This window comes from Adiantum capillus-veneris, chromosome 19 (genome assembly GCF_014529385.1).
Source record: "Adiantum capillus-veneris isolate H3 chromosome 19, ASM1452938v2, whole genome shotgun sequence".
Lineage (NCBI taxonomy): Eukaryota > Viridiplantae > Streptophyta > Polypodiopsida > Polypodiales > Pteridaceae > Adiantum > Adiantum capillus-veneris.
The window spans coordinates 136,897,216-136,923,146 of record NC_140949.1 but is presented as its reverse complement, the minus strand read 5'-3'; positions in this window follow the sequence as shown (position 1 = coordinate 136,923,146).

Sequence of the window (25,931 nt, the reverse complement as noted above, 5' to 3'; positions counted from 1 at the left end):
TGAACCTCCAGTATGCATTGCAAACTTATCAACATGATATGCCGTCTGCAAAGCATTTTAATTGATTTTAGCACTTGTAGCAAGGAATAATAGAAATTCAACCAGGTTAAGATTTGTTTACCTCCGTTTCTACATCCTTCTCTTCAAGATTTTTCTTTGTAAGATCTATGCTAGATCGATCATCTCTACCAATCGCAATTAGTGGTTGTGTGAATGAAATGTGCTCTCCGGTACACTTTCGTAGAAAGAGGCACATGATTTTATTTCCACTAGTGTATTTGCTATTGTTTGCACCAACTATTGTTAATTTTCATTGGGGAGGAAAGAGAGACTTGCTGGGAGATCTTGGTCTTCAAAGTCAATTTGAAAATTGACTTTCTCTTCCTTTCCACTGGGATCCTTCATGCTTGCATAGATAGCAAGAACTACAAGCGAGCCATCTTCTCTGAGTTCTAATGTCTTGGAAATGTCGTCCAGGAACAAAAACTGATGATCATCCACCACAACTGGATGCAAAGTTTGGAGTTCCAGGACCTCTTTGAGCACCTCATCTCCCGCTATCGTTCGATCTTCCTCCTTAGTGGAGCTGGGATCTTGCAAGAGTACGAGTGCTATAGATGATTTGGTATGCTCATCAATCACTTTGATAACTTCATTTGATTTCTCCACAATGTTCACAAGAGTTCTTTGGTTGATCTTTTCCTTTGATTTTCCCTTATCCATACACTCAAGCACAAGTAATGTCAGAACCATGTCCCATGAAATAAATTGGGTGCCTATGCACCCCATGCCCAAATCCATGAGATCATCCTCATCCTCTATCATGTAGTCCCATTCCGTGAGGCCTTTAATAAATCTCAACAAGTGAAACCGGAAGTTTTTGTTATCCGCATAGAGATGATTCAAAAACTCCACTGGCAACCACGCCATGTCAGGTCGCCCAAATATTATGGAATATTCTTCCATGTGCTGCACCATGTAGTCAAGAAAGCTTCTGAATGCCTCTCCATGAAGGTTGGTAGTGGCCTGCATGTCAATTGTCCCCTCATACACATTGAGTAGTTCATGTGCTGGATCTGCAGGTCCTACCTTTTCTAATTGTGTGAGAAGTGCATCAGTAGTAGACGTTGCCATGGGTATTTTCGCGAAGAAGATGCAAAGAGAGCTTAGAGCTAGAGTTTTGTGAATGTGAGAAATGAAGTTTAAAAACTAGATAGTCACTTATATACCCAAAATCACTTTTAATTAAAAACCACTTAAATTAATGTCAAAATAACTTAAAACTTTTTATTTTAAACAAAATCACGCGACAAAGCATTGAAAAACACCAACATTGAAAACATTTGTGCTCCACATCAAATAAATTGCACGTTTTAATTGAAAACTTGAAAAAATTGGGAATAAACAAGTATGCATAGGAACCAGATTCAAAGCACCGTATGTATTAATGTGGAAAATATCCTTGTCAGTTTACAAGCTTTTACAAAAATACATCACGAAAAAGGTACTTTCTCACAGAGAAAGCTCTTCTCTTTTCTGGAGTGAACAATATTTTCATTGATTACAAAGAGATATTGCATGGGCAAGGTATATCTGAGATTAAGATACTCGCAAATCTGACTAAGATGCCAATGCACTGTATCATCATGGAGACGTATTTGCAGGTCAACTGATTCTCTAGCAGCAACCTCAGAGTCTAGTGACTTCCATTCTCCCATCGTCAGCTTCTATCTTCTATAGGGAAAGACCATCGACAAGCTTTTCTTCACAATATGGTATCTGAACACCACATTGTCAGCAACTACTGAGTACTTGATTCTATCTCGCTGGTGGTTGACCACCTTAGTTTCCTATACAACTGTAAGAAACCCATTGATTGGACTTCCCCCTTCACAAGTCCACATTGTTGGTGTCCTATGAACACTTTGAAGTCGAAATATAAACACAAACACATGAAGAGACATAAATCATGTTACCGTGTCTTTATGGGAACCATAGGTGCACTTCATTGCTGCTTGCACATCTACCTTGATTCTCTTTTTGGTTGCTGCGATCAAGGCATTGTCTGGCTTAGGCCATTCCATACTCTCCAAGGTTGGTGAGTGAATCAAAGACAAATTACCATATCCATTTCGCCTAGGTGTGGCATAAGTATTATTGTAAAAAAAATGTCACATAAGGCAAGCTCAGAGGATTGAAAACCAGCATAGAGCAACTTGCCAAGCACAGTGTGGATGGCCTCAAAAGTTCTTGTGAAGGACTCTATTAGCTCCCACTCTACAAAATTGGCTGGAAAAACATCTATAAACATGAACAAACAACAATGGAAATCTTACAGTCATCAAAAGCAGCACACAAGGCCAAAATACTAGATAGATAATCGAAAATTGAAAGAGGAGTAAAAATTACAATTTGTAGGAAACCTCGATGGAGCCACTTCTATCTCTAGCTTTAGCTGTGAAGTAACATACACATGCTACACCTTCGCAAGCCTCTTGCCATCTTGTGTTTGCTTGAACTCCATGATTCTTCCCTTCTAATGGTGTGCTCAAGAAGCCATGTGTCTCCTTGAGACCTTGTGTACACATCTTGAGTTGGGTTGCATTGTCACCGACATCATTCGTTTTAACTCCATCGTCACCCAATATCCATTGTCGTCTTGTACATTGCTGCATGAAATGGAGTCAATGACACTCCTAGGTCGTTGAATACCTGATGATGACATGGGGAATAGAGGCACAACCTGCACACAAACACTTATGGTTAGACATTGCACATCCATGTTCTTAGCTGTATAAAGATCAGTATTCTGAATGGTACACAAAGGTAAAGGATGCCACTTACTGCTATACTGCTCCACTTGAAGGAGTAGGAAACCCGTTGAGGAAATAAAGAGGGATGATCTAGCAGGTGGATATGCTGTAGACTTCATCTTTAGCTAGAGGTGTTTAGTGAAGCCCATGGAGAAATGGAGAACTTCAGCTTGAGGAGAATGAAGCCCTCAAGAATGCAATAAGCTTGAGGAGGGAAAGGAGGTTCAAACTTCTATTGCAGAGCTTTTGGGAGGATAAAAATAAAAGGAAGTAAAGAGAAACAAGCCAGAAGTGAAGAGAAGTGAGAGATGGTATAGTAGAGAGAGAGGGAGGGAATGATCAATACGTTTTTGGACGGACCCCCTTTTTAAGAAAGAGGGGGGGAGAAACTGACAGCCAGTAGAGAGAGAAAGGATTGATTTTTACTCAACTATTTTGAGAAAAGTTTAGTCTTTTGAATTAAAAAAAATATTTTCTCTTTATATTTTGTAAGACAGTACAAGTTTGACCACTTACTTTTAGGCCCTTCCATACCCACAATTTTAGTCCACATGGAATCCAACCAATTGCCCCTTCTATGATTTCCCTTTTAATCCCATGGAAAATAAAGAGGCCCCCTTAGACCCCATTCCCTTCCTAATGGATTTTCCACGAGCTTCAAGGTGATTTTTCTCTCTAACCGTGCATCCATTTTGTGATTTCTATAACTCATTGTGTTCACGCGAGTAGATCTACACATTAGGCCTAGCTAATCACGTTGAGAACCGGTGACCGGTAATTTTAGGCATGTCTTCATACGTATTTTTTTCACCAAGTATTTACAGGTAGCAAGCTGGGTTAGAGACTTTAGGTAGTGTCCTCTAGGTGTGTAGCAGTCATCCCTTGAGTTTCATGACGGTTCAACAATGTTAGGTCTTGTTTTGGAGGACGTAGCCGTCATAGATAAGATAGAGTTTGTGCATACATAGTGTGCTTTGAGTTGATTTTTGTTGTTAGTGACTGTCTATAGAAGGTCGATTAGATGATTGCAAAAAATCTATTTGCTTCCATGGCCTATGGGTCAAGATTTGTCCTTGGTTGACATCTTGTTTGTTGGACTAGTTCTCACTTTTCTAGCAACTGCGAGCCGCACATATTCCCGACAAGATTGGAGTCGTTGTTGAGGATGAGAGCCCTATGTAGATTACCTTAGACTAGTCCTATGAGGTGAGAGTTCCTCTAGTTCAACAGAGTCTTGTTCATTTACTCTAAGTAGGATTCATGAGTAGGACTCTTGAGATCTTAGAGAGGTTCTAAAGAACGTGTGTCTTGCTTGGGTCTTTCACAATAGATAATTTTAGTTATCTTGGTGTTAGCGGGTACGCCGCGACGGACGATGGAGCACAGCGAGAACACAGACTAACAAACTATCAATCCGAGGACGTAGCTGACCCGACTAGGGCATGGAGGCAATCTCTGGGTTGTCAACCCTGAGCTAGACACGAACAACACTCTACAGTCACTAATCCTACCACAACACTACCATAAAGCAAAGAAACAGACAACGCATCCTACGCACTACAAGCTCGAAACAGTCTCAAATCATATCAGAATGACTCGAAATCGGAGGGTAAGACTCACAAGGACATATCCTATGCGGCCAAACACCTAAACCCTGAAAACCATAACTGTAAGATCTCTAATCGCTGTCGCGATAGACTCAAAACAACAATTTCCAAAGTGTCCGAAACTGATCTACAAAGACATCAACACAAAGAGCTTCTCGCCCTAATTCTAACGACTACTCGATCATTCAGAATGGATGTTGTTTGAGGTACTTATGACCAAATATAGCTCGTAGAAGACGGGCTCGCGATGTGGTCCTCGGTTTGCATTGCTTGTGTCGACGCGGAGAGCTCCTCGATGCTAACACGCTCCTACTCTCATATCTACAATGTGATTAGTGTGCGCGACAGTGTGTGTGCGTAAAGCTCACTACTGTGTGCTGCAGAACCCACGACTGTATATTAATTGAGATAACGTAATGTCTTTTACAAAGCCTTAGGTTTTTGCTTATATACAAAGCCTTCAAACCTAATGTCCGACCAAATGACCTGAATTGTCTCTAGGCCTCTACAGAGCTTAATTACAAGAAAGTGAGTTGGCTTTACTCATTATACAAGCATCTGTGGCCAAAATACAAGTGCTGATTTAAAATACGAGGTTCCCGTAAACATTACAAAAGTGGCCGTAATGGCTCAAAATAATAATAACGGGATATTCGATGACGTCCATGAACTCGTATCTTCATGTTGCAGCATCCATCTTCATCTTCATTACTTCATCACCATCTTCATGTGGAATCTTTAGAATCTTTGAGGAATCTTAATGGAATATTTGTGGAAACGTTGTTGAAAGGGCGTCCTTTCAACACTTGGTATAGTGTGATCATTGGTGTTTGAGTGGTTGTGGTGGTGTAAAAGTGTTTACTAGTTCGTGTGTGGCAGTAAAGTGTTTTTCTATCCATAGTCGCAAAACCCACATGATGAGTAGGAGTAATTGTAGATAGGACATGTGATTGTGATCTAGAGTTATCCATCATTGAGTTATTTTCTTGTATGATTTCTTGCATTTGTAATCTCTGAAAAGTTGATTTTTTCGGATAACATGCAATAAACAAGCTTCAATAGACATTTGTGCATAGACGAATGATGTTGGGCATAAAAGAAGACATATGCAGCAAGAGGTTTGGATGAGAAATATACAGTTTTTCATCTGCAAATATCATATGTGTATGATGTCTCAGGGCCTAGTAGGTTACCAAATTTTGACAAAACAGACTGCACCAGAGTGTTCTAAAGGGGTGTTTTACCTTAAACACACCTTGGGACTAAGGTTTTGACCAAGATTTGATCCCCAAAAGACAAAAGTCGAGTGTGAAAATGAAAAAAATAGGAAACTTATGATTCAATGCATATTTTTGCATGGAAAATTTGTAAAAGTGCTTGAGTTTTGGACAAAAACTCACCATTAGACATCATACGCATATGATGTCTCAAGGACAGATTGAGCAGTCAAAGTGGAATTTTGACTTGACACCCATAGTCTGCATATTATATAGAGCACAACACCAAGTCTCATCTCATTTGGGCATATGAACTGAGTATTGAGGAATTTTTACTCTTTTCAAGAAGTTTCTTGGTAAAAAGTGGTGATAAGGTGCAACTTTGATATCCAAGTTTTGTTGTGAGCACTTGTGCATGCTGTACACATCAAGGGGCACCTAGGAAAGAATTAAAATTCACTATGACCACTTATACATCATAAGCGTATGATATCTAAAAGGCCACATTTTGGGCTAAAAGGCACATTTTTGTAAACCATTGTGTTTAAATGCATCTAAGGAGTAAATAGGCCAAGTCCCTTTGAATTTGAAGCAATTTAAGGCTAGTAGAGACCAAGATACAAATTTGAGCAAAGTGAATGCTTGATTTGACCATCTCTAGCACAATAGGTGTTGAAATTACATTTTGCAAGTGGTAATGAGTTTCTTGTGTGTTGGAGAACCTCTAGAGTCAAATTCACTCCATTTTGACCAGATAGACATCATACGCATAAGATGTCTCAGAGGTATACTTAGTGACCATATCTAACAACAGAGCTTACGAGGGTGTTAAATACCTCAAAGCAAGCTTAAGGACCAAGTTTCAACCAATTTGGATCATTTTTTACCTAGTTAACCTCTTGGAGAAGGCGACAGTGACCAAGGCCTACATAGGAGAGATTGACCTACCTACATGGGTTAGAACTTCAAAGTGAGCCTAGATTTGGACTAAAAACATCAACGAGAGTGCATGGATCAAGTTTGAGTCAGTTTTGCAAAAATTAGACATCATATGTGTATGATGTCTATAGACCAATTTTAGTGCTCAAATTGAGAATCTGCTGCTCTAGAAGCCTTTGTTGTTATCCTAGCATTCCATTTTTCTTATCAGATCAAGGCTTGGATCTCACATAAGGGTCTTGTCTTAATATACACTAATAAGTGAGGATTTATTGATTTTACAAAGAATTGTAGAGTCAATGTTTTGTACAGATAGCCAGAACCAAGGACCTTGCAAGTTGGTAATCAATTGAAATTGCAAAGTACTCCACTAATAAGTGAGGATTTATTGATTTGACAAAGAGTTGCAGAGTCAATGTTTTGTACAGATAGCCAGAACCAAGGACCTTGCAAGTTGGTAATTGTTTGGAGATGATAACAACATACAAGCGCCCACCTAGCCAAGGCGCCGTTGAGTCAGCCCACCAAAGTTTTGATGTGGTCACATTATTGTTCCGATGTTTAATACATCAAACCTTGTAAAAGTCTAATGACAATCGCCTATGTCAAGTCTGAGTCAAAGATGTAATTTTTCCAATGATGTGTGTAAAGATCCATGAGAAGTTGGCCGCCAGCCACTTTAGAAAGCCCTAGGTATATAATACACTAAGGTTAGTGGGAAAGGGAGATCATTTTTTGTGAAGATAAGGGACTACTGCGTTACGTACAGAGAGCTACCTCTTTGCTCCAACTTGTAATCATCGCTTCTGTGGCTACGGTAATCCAAATTCAGTTTTGTTTCTTGCATTGTGTTCCTCTTACTCTGCTCTTTCATTCAAGGGTAAGCATTTAAGATTCGGTGAAGGTTTCAAACGCGTCCGTTTAGGCCTTAAATCGCTGTTTTGAGTGTTTATATGCGTATTTTATGTTGTTTTGACCCTAGGAGAGGCTTTAGGGACCTAAAAACGACCCTTTAGGATCATTCGTTTACTGTTTTTGCGTACTGTGAGACGAACGATCATGATCGTGTACCTCTCCAGAATGTTGTGACAGTGATAGGATATGTTCCTGATAGTCCACTGTAGCTTCCCTTCAAGTTTCGTGCGATTCCGATATGATTTGCATGGTGAATGGGCGTGATGACTGTAGAGCTGTGTAGAAGGACATAGGCAGATTACTTGGCTTTAGTGTGATTGATTTTCTTGTAGAGTTAGTAGTTGCATCTCTTAAGGTTCACTTCATTAGGATTGACACCCTAGTGAGTTTCCATGCCTCATCCGAGTCGCTTCCCCTGTATCGATAATTTTATGTTGATGCTTGAGAGCTATGCCATGGACGTCCGCCGCGGCGACCCGCAAACATTGGCGCCGTTGCCGGGGAATGAATCTTAGGTGATGAGTGACCGAGTGCGTATTCAGAGTTTTCTTATTGTTTGAAAAGATAATTTCCATTCCATTTACATTTCAGTGAATCATCTAGACATGGATTTAGTGCTTAGTGGAGTCTAGGGTCGGTGGACTGGCTAGATCTACTCTTGAGAGATATAGGGAGTTGTGAATGAGGTTGCTTTAAGCATGTTTGCTCTTCAAATTTCTTTGTATTGATTGAGTACTGATCCATCATCCGTTTTTTATCCTGTTTGTTTTGTTTGATTCATTTTCTTATATTCTTTCATTTCTGTACTTAGGAGTAGGATAAATAAATCACATTCCAATCAGATTTGGGGTAAAAGTTAGAGTCGAGACACCAGAAAACCATAACTTTGGCAAAAAGGCCATAAGACTCTGAAATTTTGAAAATATGACCAAACAGAGCTGAAATTGATTCAAATCACAAAGTGGTAGCACCAAACACTAGGAAACAATTGTCAGAGGGAGCAGACAAAATTTCATCAGTTTTGGCCTCTGTACTACGATCATGATCGGTGTACCTCAGTGCCAGAATTCGACAAGATTTGACATGTGCCTTCCTGATAAGATTCTAAACAAGTTTGTCTAAAGCAACCACACCCAAAAACATCAAAAATCAAGAAAATCAGGCCACTTGGGTAAAACTAGCCTGACAGACCCAAAAACTGTAAAATCTTGACTTTTGGTGATCCAAATGCAAAAAGACTTGGGGGATAGCCTTAAAACATCAGTGTCTACAAGCATGCCAAATTTGGTCTAATTTGGGCTCCAAACTACGATCGCGATCGGTGTACCTAAGTGCCAAATTTTGACCAGACTTTACCTGTGGACTCCCCAAGTGTATACAAACATAAAAGTCTAAAGGACCTAGGGTCAAAAACCACAAAAAACAGGTCAAAACTACTGAATACAGATCCGAGTCAAAAACTGCTAAACTGGCATAGAAATTGACTTTCAGTAGACCAAAACACATCAAAACTGAGAAGAAAGCATACAGAGGGATAGTCTGTACACAAGACAATCCCAAATAGCTTTCATTTCCCAAAACAAACATCAAGATCAAGTCAAATTGACAGATTCTGGAAATCAGACACTTCAGACCAAGAAACTGCAAATTCTTGACTATTTTGAGTCCAAATTCAAAAAGATTTGGCAGGTAGTCTTAAAATAGCCTAGTGAACAAGCTGGTGAAGTTTCATCCAATTTGGGCTCCAAAGTACGATCGCGATCGGTGTACCTCAATGCCAGATTTTGACCAGACCTTACCCACACATACACCTAGGTTATATAAGATACCAAGAGTTTTCAAAATTCAAAAAAATCACCAAAATAGCCAAAAATAGCAGATAGACTGAAAACCACTGCAGCAGACCAAGATCTGGTGAAAACATGACTTTTTCTTGTCCAAATTCAAAAAGATTTGGGGAGTAGACTGTACACATCATTGTCTACCATATCCACAAGTTTCATCCAATTTGGGCTCAAAAGTACAATCGCGATCGGTGTACCATACTGACATTTTGAGTTGAGACTTGGTGAGTAGGTAGCTGATGACTAGACAAACAACTTTCTCAAAATAACCAAGTTCAAAAAACCAAAAGACAGTTGTCAAATAGGGCAAACACTGATCACTGATCCTTCAGACCAAAATTTTGAGAAAATTCTAGTTTTTGTGATCCAAATGCAAAGTGGGTTTGGGAATAGACTAATCATACCCATGTCTATCAACTCCTAAAATTTCATCCAATTTGGGCTCCAAACTACGATCGCGATCGGTGTACCATACTGACATTTTGGACTAAAATTTTTTGAGTAGGTAGCTGACATCTAGTGCAACATATTTTCCAAAAGGAGCAAGGTCAAAAAAGCAAAAGAAAGTGGTCAAAAGTCCCATTTACACAATCAGGCCAATAACTGCAGAACCACCTGGGATTTGGGTTTTCATTCGTCAAAACATCTCCAAATTCAAAAATACAAAGACACTTGGTATCAGGACATCAAGGGCTAGCTACTGTGAAAAAATCTATTGTGCAAAGATCGCGATCGGTGTACCTCTACACAGTGGGGGGTATCTGACTTCATAAGTTTGTAGACCTACTTGAGTACATCCCAAATCTCAAGTTTGAGTGAAAAATACCCTCTGGAATCCAAGATACAAGCCAAAGTTCCTGTGTACTGGTCCTGAAACTGTTTTGAGTGTTGTTTCAAGTGCAGTTCACCAAAATTGCTCTAACTTTTGATAGACAACTCCAAATTGAGTCAGGTATAGCTAGGAAGAAAGTTTGCGGTTTTAGAGCTGAATTTTTCTAGGTTTCCTAATTCCAAACTTTTAGGGTACCCAGAACCAATTTCCAAAGACCAAAAAAGTCACAAATTCCTGACGTTTTAGAGACTTGGACCAGGGGCAAAAGGGATTGTGTGCACTAAGCCAAGGTGTTCTTATCTAGGACCATCTTGAGAGTATTGAGTGAGGCTTACACATGACAACTCATTCATCATTGGGGTTTCCCACTCAACTCAGAGCTATACCACCTACACAAACAACCAGAAATAGTGCAACACCTATAACAAGAGGGTTGAGACAAGACCATGAGGCTTATCAATCATATCAAGCCAAACCTCAAGGCATGGCTCATGGATATTTGTCAAGTGATCATGTAGCTCACTGGAAGCCAAACCAATCAACAAAGATGCGGGAGTTTGGAAGAGCAAAAGTGGAAATTGCTGGAGACTTAGAGGAGAAGCATCCTTTAATCAACAAACCAAACGTGAGATTCATCAAAGCCAATGAATCCATGAGAGCGCTTACAGATTACACTCATGAGGGCTTATACAAATTCACAAATGGGGAACCATAAATCTTCTACAGGTGTGTAAAGCCCAATGCCAGGGAGTTGACCACCCATAAGAACCTCTATGCATTCACATATACGGATGCCCATGGAGTTCAAGTTTTGATGGTAGATAATTATGAACGTGAGTACAAACTTGTCAATCCAATTGACTTAGAACGATACACATACAAGGGTACACTGATCCCCACTTACTTTCAGCCAAAAATGATGGTTGAGTACACATCAGAGAGGATTCCACCGGGATTTTCTCTGAGAAGAGAGGAAAGAGCGGGATCCGACTGTGCAAGAGACCACAAATTGGTTGGATTGGTGACTGAACCACATCGATTAAGACCATATCAATTGGCCAAATGTGTCAAGAAGAAGTATGATGGGTTAAGGGATCCATACGTACATGCATCCTTGTTCAAACAAGTGTTAAGAGCTGAACAAGTATTTTATTTTCATACACAGTATGAGGGATTTGGCTTAACCTTGGAGGGGATAGCATTAAATTGGTTCCAACCGTTGGACAAAAATGCCCTCTCAAACGTTGAACAACTGTTGCAAGAATTTGTTGTGGAGTTCTCTAAAAGGGGAATCAAGCATAACACAGTGTCCCAAATCTATGCATTCAAGCAAAAAGAAGATGAAAGAGTGAAGGAAGCTTTGCTTCGCTTCAAACAATACATTGAGAGATGTCCTATGAGAGAGCTACCGCAAGATGAGAGGCTATCAGTTCTCTTCATAGAGGGCTTGAGGAATGAAACTCTAAAAAAGGACCTATATTTGAAAGGATGCACGACGTTTGAGCAAGTCACTAGAGAAGCTCTATATCTAGTTGACAATTGCAAGGCCTATGGAGAGGTGACTGAAGATACAGACAACACCACTAGTATTGCCTCTTCTCCAAAGAACGAACCCACCACAAAGCAAGATGTTCGAACTCCTTGGGAACCAATCATTGACCAAGTGGTCGAGGGGGTGATTAGAAGAATAAACCAAGGCTACAAGCAAAACATAAATGTACAACATCCTCAATTGAGGATATGCAATACTTGCGGAGGGGATCACCCCACTCCATGGTGTAACACTCAGCCAAAGCCACAATGTGTGGTAGGGCAACAACAACCGCATCTTTTAATGATGGGAGAGGGGTAGTCAACTACACTCAACCAGCATATGTGCCACAACCCATGAGAAACCAATACTTCATGGATACGAATACGTTGATGTTCATAGCCAATCAAGAGCGTAGACCAGAGACCATTCTAGCTAAGCAAGAACAACCATCAATTGTGCCACCAGTGACTCAACAAGAGGGATCATGCTACAAGTGTGGAGGTAATCATTGGGCCAAGAATTGTTCTCGTGTAGAGATAATTGGATATTGTTTGGAGTGTGCCATTACACACGTTGTTCCAAATTGTCCAAAACACCCAAACAAACAAGGGAAAATAACAATGAATGTTGTGGGAGTGTTACCTTCTCCAAGTGGATCCGAGGCAGAACCCAAAATTCCTGTGAAGGTAGTGACGAGAGCCCAAGCAAAAGAAAATGCTGAGAATGAAGCTAATGAGCAGAGAGATCAACAACCCAAACAAGGGGAAACAACTAGTGTGTCAGTGAGGACTGGGAGAAAATATTGGAAAGCCAAAAGAGACACAATTAAAGCAAAAACAATAACAAATCAAACTGCACTACAATCAGAATTAGAAGAGACAAAGGAGCAGTTAAAACAAGAACGGGAAAATAAAATGGTGGTGAGCGATAAGAAACCAAGGAAGGCGTCTTCCGGAGGATCTGTGTTGGTAGACAAAGTCCTAGAGCCATTAGATGCTGCATTGGAAGCATATGAGGCTAGATTGAAACCCAACCAAACCCTAGAGCAACGAGGGATGAAATATCCTCATGCTGAGGTAGAGATTGAGAGGTTGAAAATGTGTAAGGAATTGGTAAAAACTGCACAGTCAATGATGGAGCCTGAAGCACCAATTCCACCTCCAGAAATGAAACCAAAAAGAAATGCCTAAGGCAAAGGTTGTTGAAACAATAACTCAAAGAAACATTGAGCTAGAATCACAAAAGGATGTGCAAGCAAAGACTGCAGCACAAGAAACCAACAACCTAGACATTCAACTAGATGATCAAGTAGTGGCCAACACAACTAATGATGCAGGGTCAAGATCACAATTTATGGCACCTATCCCAGAGATAGATGAGCCATGGCCAAATGAATTGTTGGAAGCAATTAGAAGTGCAAAAGATGGAAGTGCGACTTTCCAATCTGCACCCATAATTGAGGTCAATACAGGGAATGAAGTCTATCAGGGAGACATTCAATCTCTAAACGGAGATGCAGGGACGGAAGTTTCAATTGAAAGCAAACCAGAGTCCTTGAAGACCTTACCCTCATACATAGGAGAACATGAGGCAGGCTCAGAGACTAGAGTGGTGCCATCTCAGAGGAAACCCATATCCAAGATGATGGATACAAAGAGTATGCAAGAGTTGATGTCAGCTCCAATACAGTGCACCATTACTCTATCTGAACTGCTTAAGATTAGACCACATGTATGGGATGAGGTAGGCAACAATTTGGGGAAGATGGGATTAAAGATACCTCTTCAAGATCTACCCTCAAATGAACAATCAAACAAAACTCAACAAGAAAGTGCAGACACTAAACCTGTGCCAATAAACAAGGTGGGGGAATATTGCGAAGGAGAAGAAGGAAACACCACCTTACCTATGGAATACAAAGGAGTTAAAACATTGACTGTACTTGATAGTGGGGCTGGAGTAGCCATAGCCACAAAAAACTTTTGGGAAAAATGGGGTAGACCAGCGCTTAGGAAAACTAGAATGAAGCTGCAACTTGCAGATGGATACACAGAAAAAGCTATGGGTATCCTAGAGCAAATTATTGTGACTTCTTGTGTAATTGAATATGAACATACATTTGCAATAGTAGATTTTGGAAAAGGGAACAATTTTGATATCATTTTAGGAAGACCTTTCATGCGTCAACTTAAGATGGTTCAAGATTGGGGCTATGACTATATCTACTTGAGACATAAAAAGATCACCACAAAAATAAGCGTAAAAGACCATAGCTATAGAGATGTGAATAGAACTCCGTTAGAAGAAATTGACTCTTCTATAGTCAATGGGAAAGAGATACCTGTGTGGCTACGAACCAAACAAGAACTTTGGATGTGTGGTGCTTCGAAGTGTGGAAGCTCAGTGAAGGAGGATTGCATCCTAGAAAGATCAATGGACGATGAATCTTACATACCGGAACCCTTTCCAGAGGAGTTATTTGAGCCATTTGGATGGACTCAAATATTGGCAACCTTGGATGTGTGTGTGAATGAGGTGACCCCGACTAAATTTTGTGATGAGGAAGGGTATGATATAACTTCCGTATTTACGATAAAGGTGTTGAAGGAAGCTAACGAGATTTGTGAGTGTGAAGGCAAAAAAGGTGAAACAGATAGCTACGTCATGGAGCATGATGCCAAAGTGCACATGAAGAAAGCAGAGCAACAACGAGAATATGTCATCATTGACATACCTGAAGAATCGACAGAAGCTATTTCAAAGAAGCCAACTCCAGAAAAAGTGCAAATGAAAGTAGCTGAAGGAGAAAAGCTTCCAAGTTCAACGAAAAATCTTCAACAAACGCAAGATCAAAAGAAGAACAGGGACAAGGAAGAAGATGTACTATCTCCTACGATGATCAAATTCAATTTATGCGGACAAACAGGACTCAAGGTTACATGTTCGGTGGCAATAGATCCAGAAGCAACAAAGAATCTAATGACTTATGGAACATGGATCATGATGGGAAAGCCACCAATCAATGAGCTAAAAGAAACAGTTTACACAAGTTCAAAAATGCCGATTCCTAGCTTTGGAGTGGCAGAAGCTGTACTCAAATTGAGTACCGGGGAGTATAAAGATACTTTCCACATAATCAACTCCCATCATATCAAAGAGAGCCTTGTCCTGGCAGAAAGCTGGAGGAACATCTTCTTTCGACAACAATCAAAAGCTTCAACAACAACAATGGTAAGACTCCATGAAGCTTCTCAAATCCATGCAGAGAAGAAATCGCCAACCATCGTGGAAAAAGGTAAAGCAAAGGTAAACATTGAAGTATATCAACCTCGCCAAACGACTTTACCTTCAACGAGCTTCCATCAAATTTCCCACGAAGCCTCTACATCAAGAGCCACACCATCAACAATGCAATGGAAACCAAAGCAAAAAGTCTATCAACCAAAGTTTCCATCACAAAAAAGCATCCAGAAGAAGCCGAAGAATATCAACCAAGTGTTGGTATCCAAAGAGCACATCCAAGTCAAAGACCCAGTTTGGATACATGAAACACGGGTTCAACCACAACAAAAAAAGGTGATAGGATGGGTAGCATCAAATTATTCAATCATTGCTCAAGGCTACTTCCAAGGAAACACTAATGTTTGGGCCAAAAAGCCTAAAGTAACAGCCTGGACCTACCCACCTCAACCAACGAGTTCTACAAGGAACAAGACGTGCTATCAACGGAATACAAAATACTCAGGGAAGCGAAAGAACACCAACAAAAGGCAAACAAAAAGACCTTCCAAGAAAGCAACACAACAAGTATGGGTACCAAAGTCAAACTTCAATGAAGCTACCCAACACAAACAGATGCAGCAGCGGATGGTTCCCATCAAGCTACTTGAAGCATAAGGATTCTATGAAGGTAACACCCACATATGGTTACCCAAAGTAGTTGCTCAACCTAGAGCCACTAAGACCAACCAAGTAGCAAAGGACCCCACACAAAGACAATCAACAACAACAAAGAGCCAATGGAGACCAATTACAACCAAGGCTGCTGCAATCTACAGATGGATACCTTGTCACCAATTACAAAAGCAAGGCTTTTACAACAGAAATCATCAGGTTTGGATACCAAAGCCTAGTGTCCATCAAATTGTAGAAGAAGATAAAATGCCAAAGACGGTCACACAAGGAACAAAAACAAGATGGGTTCCAAAATTGCTAGTGGAAACTCAATCACAGAGAACCCACACATCTCGACAATCGCTTCTCATGGAAATTAATGCAAAGGCTACATCAAGCCCTATCAGAGCTGAAGGACTTGTTTTACAAAGAAGTATCAACATACAACAAGCAAGTCAAGAGGAGCCAAAATATGCCAACCTACTCGACAAAATGGTGGCATTCAAAGACCAAAGCAATGATAGAGGCCTTAATCTCAAGAACTTATGGCATTGGGTTTCAGGCCATGAACAGGTAAGTCCAAGTTCCCATTAAAAATACATGGCATAAAAGGCAAGAGTCGTGCAGCTGAGCCACTAAATGAGCAAGTCATTAGTCCCAAAGCTTCAAGTAATATTCTCTGTGGTCTAAGAGTCTTATCTATTCTAGGTACTGCTCAAGGTGGAGGAGTTGAGCATATTTATGTTGTGTCGCTCATGCTGGTATAGGTGAGCATAAGAGTCCAAGTCTATGTATTTTAAGTTTGGTAAAGTGAAGAAGAGAGTCCAAAAGACACTCACACACTATGCATAGTGAGGAATGAGTGGAGAAGCTTCTACATCGAAAACCCTTCTTGGAAATGTGCAAGCTATTGAGACGTCCTTTGATGTCACATGTGCTACATTTGTTCCTTGAAGCACCCATCAACTCCATCTTTTACACTACATGATTTTGTTTGAAAACTTCTCATAAGCATATAGAGTGTCCCATAATTGGCACTTACATTAGGCACTCTTCCTTTGTTTCTCCCAAGCACTCACCTTGTATGACAGGTACTTCCAGTCCAAATGCTCAACTCCAATAAGAGCGTATACCAAAGGCACTTTTTTCCCACCGGGTTTTTTCCCTTTGTCATCCAGGTTTTAAGACCCTCATATAGACCTCATCATCAACTTCTTGTATATATTCCTTCTACATCAACAATAAGGAAAGGGCTACCCAAATCAATCAACAACAACTTGGAGTAAAAACAACAGTTCTCCATATGCTTATCAAGAGCGTCTTTTATCTTCAAGGGTGACAACAAAGCTCCATCCAACAATGGCAAGTCAAAGAATGGACTACAACATCAAGCAATGAGAAATTTAGCAAGCGAGCTATCCACAACAATCAAAAATAGCTCACACAGTGCTTCAACATTGGTGACCTATTGCAAACAACTCAAATTGCAGTGGACCTTGAAAGAATACCCATCATAAAGTCCACGCCACAAGGAAAATCAGTTCTACATGATCAAACACTTGAACATCCATCTTTACGCCAGCTAAGATTGACAACCAAGAAACGAATGCACAACAAGAAGAAACGTTGCCTCGATAATCAAAGCTCAAATCATGTATCAACAACATGACAGCTATGCATCACTCAAGGAAGGGGGGAGCGTCATCAACGACAACGGGCTTCCCAAGATGAAGACCAACCTTGAAGACAAAGCTAAAGACAACCCTATGACAAGACTGCACAAGGTCGTGTCAAAGGACGACACGAGCTAGGAAGGGGGGAGTGTTTGGAGGTGATAACAACATACAAGCGCCCACCTAGCCAAGGCGTCGTTGAGTCAGCCCACCAAAGTTTTGATGTGGTCACATTATTTTTCCGATGTTTAATACGTCAAACCCTGTAAAAGTCTAATGACAATCGCCTATGTCAAGTCTGAGTCAAAGATGTAATTTTTCCAATGATGTGTGTAAAGGTCCATGAGAAGTTGGCCGCTAGCCACTTTAGAAAGCCCTAGGTATATAATACACTAAGGTTAGTGGGAAAGGGAGATCATTTTTTGTGAAGATAAGGGACTACTGCGTTACGTACAGAGAGCTACCTCTTTGCTCCAACTTGTAATCATCGCTTCTGTGGCTACGGTAATCCAAATTCAGTTTTGTTTCTTGCATTGTGTTCCTCTTACTCTGCTCTTTCATTCAAGTGTAAGCATTCAAGATTCGGTGAAGGTTTCAAACGCGTTCATTTAGGCCTTAAATCACTGTTTTGAGTGTTTATATATGTATTTTATGTTGTTTTGACCCTAGGAGAGGCTTTAGAGACCTAAAAACGACTCTTTAGGATCATTCGTTTACTGTTTTTGCGTACTGTGGGACAAACTATCGCGATCGTGTACCTCTCCAGAATGCTGTGACAGTGATAGGATATGTTCCTGATAGTCCACTGTAGCTTCCCTTCAAGTTTCGTGCGATTTCGATATGATTTGCATGGTGAACGGACGTGATGACTGTAGAGCTGTGTAGAAGAACATAGGTAGATTACTTGGCTTTAGTGTGATTGATTTTCTTGTAGAGTTAGTAGTTGCATCTCTTCGAGTTCACTTCATTAGGATTGACACCCTAGTGAGTTTCCATGCTTCATCCGAGTCGCTTCCCCTGTATCGATAATTTTATGTTGATGCTTGAGAGCTATGCTATGGACGTCCGTCACGGCGACCCACTTGAATGAAAGAGCAGAGTAAGAGGAACACAATGCAAGAAACAAAACTGAATTTGGATTACCGTAGCCACAGAAGCGATGATTACAAGTTGGAGCAAAGAGGTAGCTCTCTGTACGTAATGCAGTAGTCCCTTATCTTCAAAAAATAATCTCGCTTTCCCACTAACCTTAGTGTATTATATACCTAGGGCTTTCTAAAGTGGCCGGCGGCCAACTTTTCATGGACCTTTACACACATCATTGGAAAAATTACATCTTTGACTCAGACTTGACATAGGCGATTGTCATTAGACTTTTACAGGTTTTGATGTATTAAACATCGGAAAAATAATGTGACCACATCAAAACTTTGACCGGCTGACTCAACGGCGCCTTGGCTAGGTGTGCACTTGTATGTTGTTATCACCTCCAAACAGTAATCAATTGCTCCACCCGTTTGAAAAGCATCTAGGAAGCAAACCAGGACATAGGAACAAGTGCAAGCAGAATTCTAAGGTAAGAGGTTTGGGTTGATAGTTGTTTGTGTAAAGAATTTGATGAATTTGAGATCCGGAAGGTGTATTCAAAGAGAACAGAGAGTGGCCGAAGATCAAGTTAGCTTAGTTCGATAGAAGAGAGTATAAACCAAGCAAGGATAGATTGTTAGCACCAATCATAGAAGAGGGTAGTGATATGGACACCTCTTCCAAAGAATCATATTAGCGGATGGCTAACCGACAACTTGAAGGTTTCTCACAGCAAGGGACCATGGGGGCTAGCACCTTAAACATGCCAAAATACACTACAATGTTTTTGAAGGAAACCAATGACCATGGGGGCTTGATGTATGTTGATGTTTAACGACGTCAATGCATTTGTATTGAAGAATGACCAAGGAGAGGATTAGGATAAATCATGGTAGCTGACGATGGTGATAGGCCGGGCTTTGGGATGAGGAGGGAAACCACTATCTCATTGTGAAAGACCCATAAAATTATAGTCGATATGGAAACAATGTAGTTAAAGGGAAGATGATCATGGAGACTCCATAAATACCTCCTAAACTCACTCTTTTCAGAGCGTGCTACATTCATGACAAGAGAAAGGATAGAATGGTGATGATTCATGAAAATATTGGGATTTACAAGCACGATTCTAGTTTGTAAACTTTATACAAACTTTTTAGCTAGCCATGGTTTGAGTAGCCAGAACCATATCTATAGTAGTCTTCATCTCTCTCTCTCTCTCTCTCTCTCTCTCTCTCTCTCTCTCTCTCTCTCTCTCTCTCTCTCTCTCTCTCTCTCTCTGGGTGCAAGCTGTATACAGTTCTGTACACACCAATGGAGATACTGATTTCAGAGAGCTTCCCATCTTTTGATGCCTGTGAGCCAACAAGTAAACACAAAATGGATACTACTCCAAGAATAATCATTCCAACCACTTCATCTCTCACAAACCGCACCTTACATAAGAGATTATTGGGCTACAAAGAAGCGTCAACAAAGAATGAAGGAAAGGGATCCCAACATCATTGAGAGAGTTTCAGCATGCAAGTCAAGGAATGCAAGTCAAGGAAGAATATTTTCTCAAGAATGGCCCGATGTTGACGCAACTAAACATGAGGTCTTTCAAATAGCGTCCAAAAGGAGATCTTCCAGGAACTACACCAACATAACACATTTTCAAAGCTTCAAGCTGCCAATGTTGAGTCCTTCTTGTGTCTGGCATCTACAATACACTTACACAGCTCAAGGTCCCTCGTTTTGTAAACGAACTTTTTGTCAAGAAAACCTCTTTGAGAATGGTTTTAAATACTACAGGTGGCTCAACAGTGAATCAATCTAGAATTGCAACACTATTAGGTGTTCATCGTAGGAATATTGCAGCAGCAACTTCTTGGCTACACATGAAAGATGAGGATCAATCTAAAATTGCAACACTATTAGGTGTTCATCGTAGGAACATTCCAAAAACAACTTCTCAGCTACACATGAGATGAGGATGAAGTGTTACCATTGTCTGCTTGTCAAAGATTGCTTCGTTGCGAGACCCATGTAAATCCCATAACAAGGGATATAGGCTATGCCTTGCGGTCATCGGAGACTAGGGTCTCTCCTAATAAAAAGGACATTTGTAAATTTAGAATTTAAGAGAAGAGTGTTGAGAAACATCCGGTTCATTTTCTAGATGACTCTTAGGTACATCATATTATTTTTTGTTAATGTTGCCTCTTACTTGGGTTATGTATAGTAGTGTGAATAGTTTTGAATTTGGTATTATGTAGCCATGTACATAGTTTCAAGGGGAGCAATTATACCTCTTGTGGAAATATTCTTTGAGGTCGAGGAAGCTAACAATCATTATGAAGCTTTACAGAGGTCTAGATATTGTTTGTTACATACCATACCCATTTGATATTTCAAAAAGACCAACTCACAATGCCAAAAGTTTATCACCTAGGTACTTGTCAAAAGCTAGAACCAAATGATGAGGAACTTTGGTACCTCTTCTAATGACCCTTCAAAACTTAGAGTTGTATAGTACCCATAGCATCAATCTTGGTATTTTAGGATGGATTGGTTACTATTTGCACAGCACCAACTCTCTTGAATTGGTATTATCATGTCTCTTTGTAGTATTCCTAGTTTGGTTATCTTAACTTTAGAGTGCCGAGAGTTCCCAACTTGGCACTTTACAATGATGTTGCTAGTATTTTCATAGTACCCAGTCATTGAGACTTTGGAACTTTGGTACTTAATCAAATGATTCTTTAAAACTTAGAGTTAAACAACACCCAAAGCAATAGTCTTGGTAGTGTAGGATGGCTTGGGTACTATGTCGCAGTACCAAGTCCATGGGACTGGTATTATCATGTCTCTTTGTAGTATTCTTTGTTTTGTAATCTTAACTTTAGATTACCCCCAGAGTTCCCAACCCGATACTTTATGTGTATAGTATTTTCATAGTACCAAGTCATTGAGACTTTAGTACTTTGGTAGTTCATCAAATGATCCTTCAAAACTTAGAGGTGTACATCATGCAAACCACCAATTCTGGTACTCTGCAATCTACACAATACAAAGTCCCTAGGACTAGTACCTAGAGTTCCAAACTTGGCATTTTACAATGTTGCAGGTTATTAATACTTTGGTACTTCATCCAATGACCTTAAAAAACTTAAGGCTTATCAGTATCCAAATGGCACTCATTTTGGTACTTTACAATGGCTTGGGTACTGTTTGCACAATACCAAGTCTCTAAGGCTAGTACTATGTTGAATTCTCTGGTAGATGAATTCTCAATTCCAAATTTGGTACTTTACTATCAAGTTTTGGGTCTGGTTATTGTAACTTTTGAAGCTTGCATCTATGTTTCATCTTTAAGGATTCTAACCTACATTCTTTTTATATCTCATATGGAACTGTCAAGAGATTCAAACAAACGCACCCCATGATCGAGCTATCTCTTAGGTCTTTTGAGTCCTTGAATCTTGAAAGTGAAAAGCACGGTATCCTTGTTGCTTTGTGTATCATGTGCAGATGTTATTCCTCAAGGAGGCTTTCAATCACATGCAAGAAAATGATTTTGGGCATCATGGAAAATCTTGTACCTCCAGATGTTCTATGTGTTGTAGCAATAATGATGCAACTCAGTTCTCTACAAACCAAGTAGTATGGAAGCAGACAAGTACTTTCTGGGGACTATTTTGTGTCCAAATCCTGTTGACAACAAGCTCCATGCAAAGAAATGCTTAGTCGGGGAATGTTCTCAATGTGGCATAACCACGTTGCCCTTCTACTTAGATGAGATTTCCAATGATAGAAAGGAGATGTATGTCAAGGTGTTCATGGACGTCGGTAGTGGATATGTGGTTGTTGATGAAGCAAAAAGAAAAGAAAGGACTTGGTTCTACAAAGAATGTCAGGTGCTTCTTGCCATGGCCTTTTTGCAAAGCATCTAAAATATTTCATCAAGCACAACTTCATCTTTGGGTGGCAGGCACAATAGTTAAAGAAATCATGCTTAGATTTCCTAACAATGTTGTTGTATCCATAATTGACTTTGTGGGGATAGTTTTTGATTCAAAGTACATAATGAAGTTCAATCAATGCATTGGTGGTCACACAAGTAACAATCCTTGTGCATATTACATCTGTTAGAAATTTGAGAGGGTCGTACAGAAGACACTGCATTTCTATATATCTAATGATAAGCAACATGACACTTTGTTTGTGCAACATGTTATGCTTCATGATAGGTGGCTAAAAGATCAAGGTCACCGTTTGCGATATCATTTGGTGTGGCCAGATAGTGCAACATTGCAATTCAAGGCACGATGATGTTTTTACCTTGTTGCCATGTACCATCAACTGCCAGGTACCATCATTTGACAGGGTTGCACATGATGTGGAACTTCTTTGCATTGGGGCATGGAAAAGGGGAGCATGATGGAGTTGGTGTTATCATCAAGAGAACAATAACACATGAGGAGTTGAAACCATATGGGGTGTTGATGAAGAGTGCGATTGATGTTGTTAGTTTTCTAAAGGAAAAATTTGGAGACACGTTTGGTCACACAGATCTAGCACATACAGAGTGTTTTGGCTAGTTTCAACGGATGAAGTGTAATGGGATATCCAGTGGGAATGTCTACGAATCCAAGGCTCCCGTGCAACCCCCCATTGTGTAGATGTTTATTCACCTCTACATCTTTGTACACTCTCATCGTGTCCACAATGGTAAACTTTTTAAAAAAAAAGATCTCTCCTTGGAAATTCATACAACAAAGCTTCCATGAGTTACAATCACCTGACAATGAGAAGACCAGTACCAAATCCAAAGATCAAGACAAAATGACCACAAACATATTGTAAGAGAAATGACTAAATGGAAATTAGTGGATTTTCATTTTCACATAAAGAGGAATACATAGCAGACTGCACCAAGAAAATTTTCTTTCTTTGTTCCACAGATCATGGGTTGATAGGGGGTCAAAGTGATAAGCATATCCCTCTTGTTGAATGAAATAATCAGCAACAAGAGGGCTAACATCATCTTCTACATCAAAGAGGGAGTGTTGATGGCTATATGCTATTGGGTAGGGAGAAAAAATCCAGCCCTCTAGCCATAGCTTGACAAAGTTTTTGAGGTACAAGGGGAAGTAGGGATCAAAGTAATAAGGCTCATATGACCGAATGGCCAGAAAATTCTCATAGTTATTTCTAAGAGACTTATATCTACAGTCATCTACACTTATGGTAGTGTTGGCATTATACAACGGGTGTTTTTCCCATAGTGATCTTAGAAGCTTCAAGTAAACAGGCTTATCACTAACATCCCTTGAGGACATCAAGGATGTTGGGTAGCCAAATCTCACAATCTTCTTGGCTGAACACATTTGTAAGAGCACGGGAAAGTTAAGCATAATTAATGACAATACACATTGGTAATCAACATGAGGCAAGAAGAGGGTTTGATGTATACATTTGACCACTCGTTTACTACAACAGTATGGCAGGCATGTTTCCAAAAAGTGCATTAACTCTTCTATTCTACAATAGGGCCATATCATAATATTTGCTTCCCTGGACAACTTTACAAGCACATCCTCTACATCTGGCTTGATTCCACACCATAACTCTTGACCCAGACAATATACAAATGGTCCCACCTCCTCTAGGAGGTGCAAAAAGTGCATCTTTAGTGGTGGTTGGTTGTAGCTTTGTAAGAGAACACCATTCACATCAAATACAATTAGGCGCTTGACTATAGCCATAACATCTTTTGGAAGCTCTGTGTCAGCTGATTTTTCCTTTAGCCGCGACAGATCAATTTCTACAGTGCCAATAATATTTTGAGTCAAATAGCACACAATGAAGATCCTACAACAACTTACTTATAGGGTCAAAGTCAAAGATCAAAAAGTCAAAGTCTATCACAAGAGAGCACAATATAAGAACGAGAATGTAACTTGTACTTAAAACATATGGTAAAAGATAGAGACCAAAATATAATCTCACCACATTACATCAAGACATGAATTTCCAACAACAAGGGTAGGCTTCAGATAAAGTTTGCAAGCACTGGACTTGTTGGCACATCCACATACGTGCTTTCTTCCTACTACAGACAAAAAGTCCGACAAGGTGAAATCACTTGGAGATGTCTGCATCGTGTTGGCCACCTTCTCTAGATCAGTAGCATACACATCTACATCAATTGGATTAGTCACCTTATCCTGAATGTTTTCCTTGTTTACATATTTCTCAGCACTCCCACCTTTAGCACCATCCTCACTATTGTCCGCTTTCTTAACACCATCGGCTACTCTGTTTCCATTCTCTTCAATAGCACTCTACCCTGCCACGGCCTCAACTGCAGTTAGAAGCACCTTTTCAATGCAAAGGGTTTACCAAACTTGGTTTTGTCGTCTTGTGGATTGTCAACATACGTTGTAGAGGCCTCAACAGTATGCACTCCAACACCATCCTGGCCTTCAGCAAACTCCCTCTTCTCCATAGCAGTATCCACCCCTTGGCTATCACCCACTGTGTACACATCTTGCCCCTCCACTTTCTCCTTCCTCCAACCAAATTCCAAGTCCATGAGGATGTCTTGAACCTATTTCATAATGGCAAGGTGCTCCACATCCTTAACAAAAAACTTTGATGGTCTAGGCCCACCATTCTTCACACCCATTGTGTCTGTTCATTGCACATCTTGGCTTGCATGTGTCACATCTTCCTCATCTGCACAACCACAAATGACTCACTCAATCAACATTGTATTCTAGAAGTAGAAAGCATCAACATATTGAAAAAAATGTCAACTTACCCTTTACAGTATAGTTCCCATTGATATACGCTTTTTCCACCGCGGGAATTACCATGCCACACCCCTCGTTCACACAAGTGCCACTAGTGTGAAAAAGTGAACTGAAGCAGAGAGGGTGGTATTGATGCCTACACTCTAACATGAAGCTACCCACAACATACGCCGCCTCTGGATACTCCCATGTATATAGCACACGTGCCAAACACATGGATTGTTTTGTCAATATCTACAAGGCGTGGCATGGGGAAGAGGGTGAACCTCTTTTCCTACTTCACTTCCTTGAGCATCCCATTCACAAATTGGCAATGGACCTGTCCCTCCTTCCAGGAGGCCTCCAACTTGTCATGTTGTGTCTGTTACACTATGAAAGAAAAATAATCAATCTAAAAGTACACGCCATGCTCTAGACATTGCACACAAAATATCAAGCATTGCACCAGTAGTATCCATGCAGATTGGGACTTGCTACCTAGATTCATAACCACTAAGACTACCAAGAAAAGTACCAAGGCATAAGTAGGCACTAGTACAAAAAAGTAGCTAGAGAAAGTACCAAAAATAGTAGAAGGCAAGAATTAAAAACCACCCAAGAGATTACGAAAAGGTACCAATACTAAAAGATTGCCACAATGCCAAGGAAGTACCAAGGCAATCCAATCCTACCATGATAAGGTCCAAGGCACTACCAAAACAAATCAAAGGACCAAAACTACCCGCAAAAGCTACCAAAAGTTGTACCTAAGAGTCCAATGGTACCGTATGTACTATG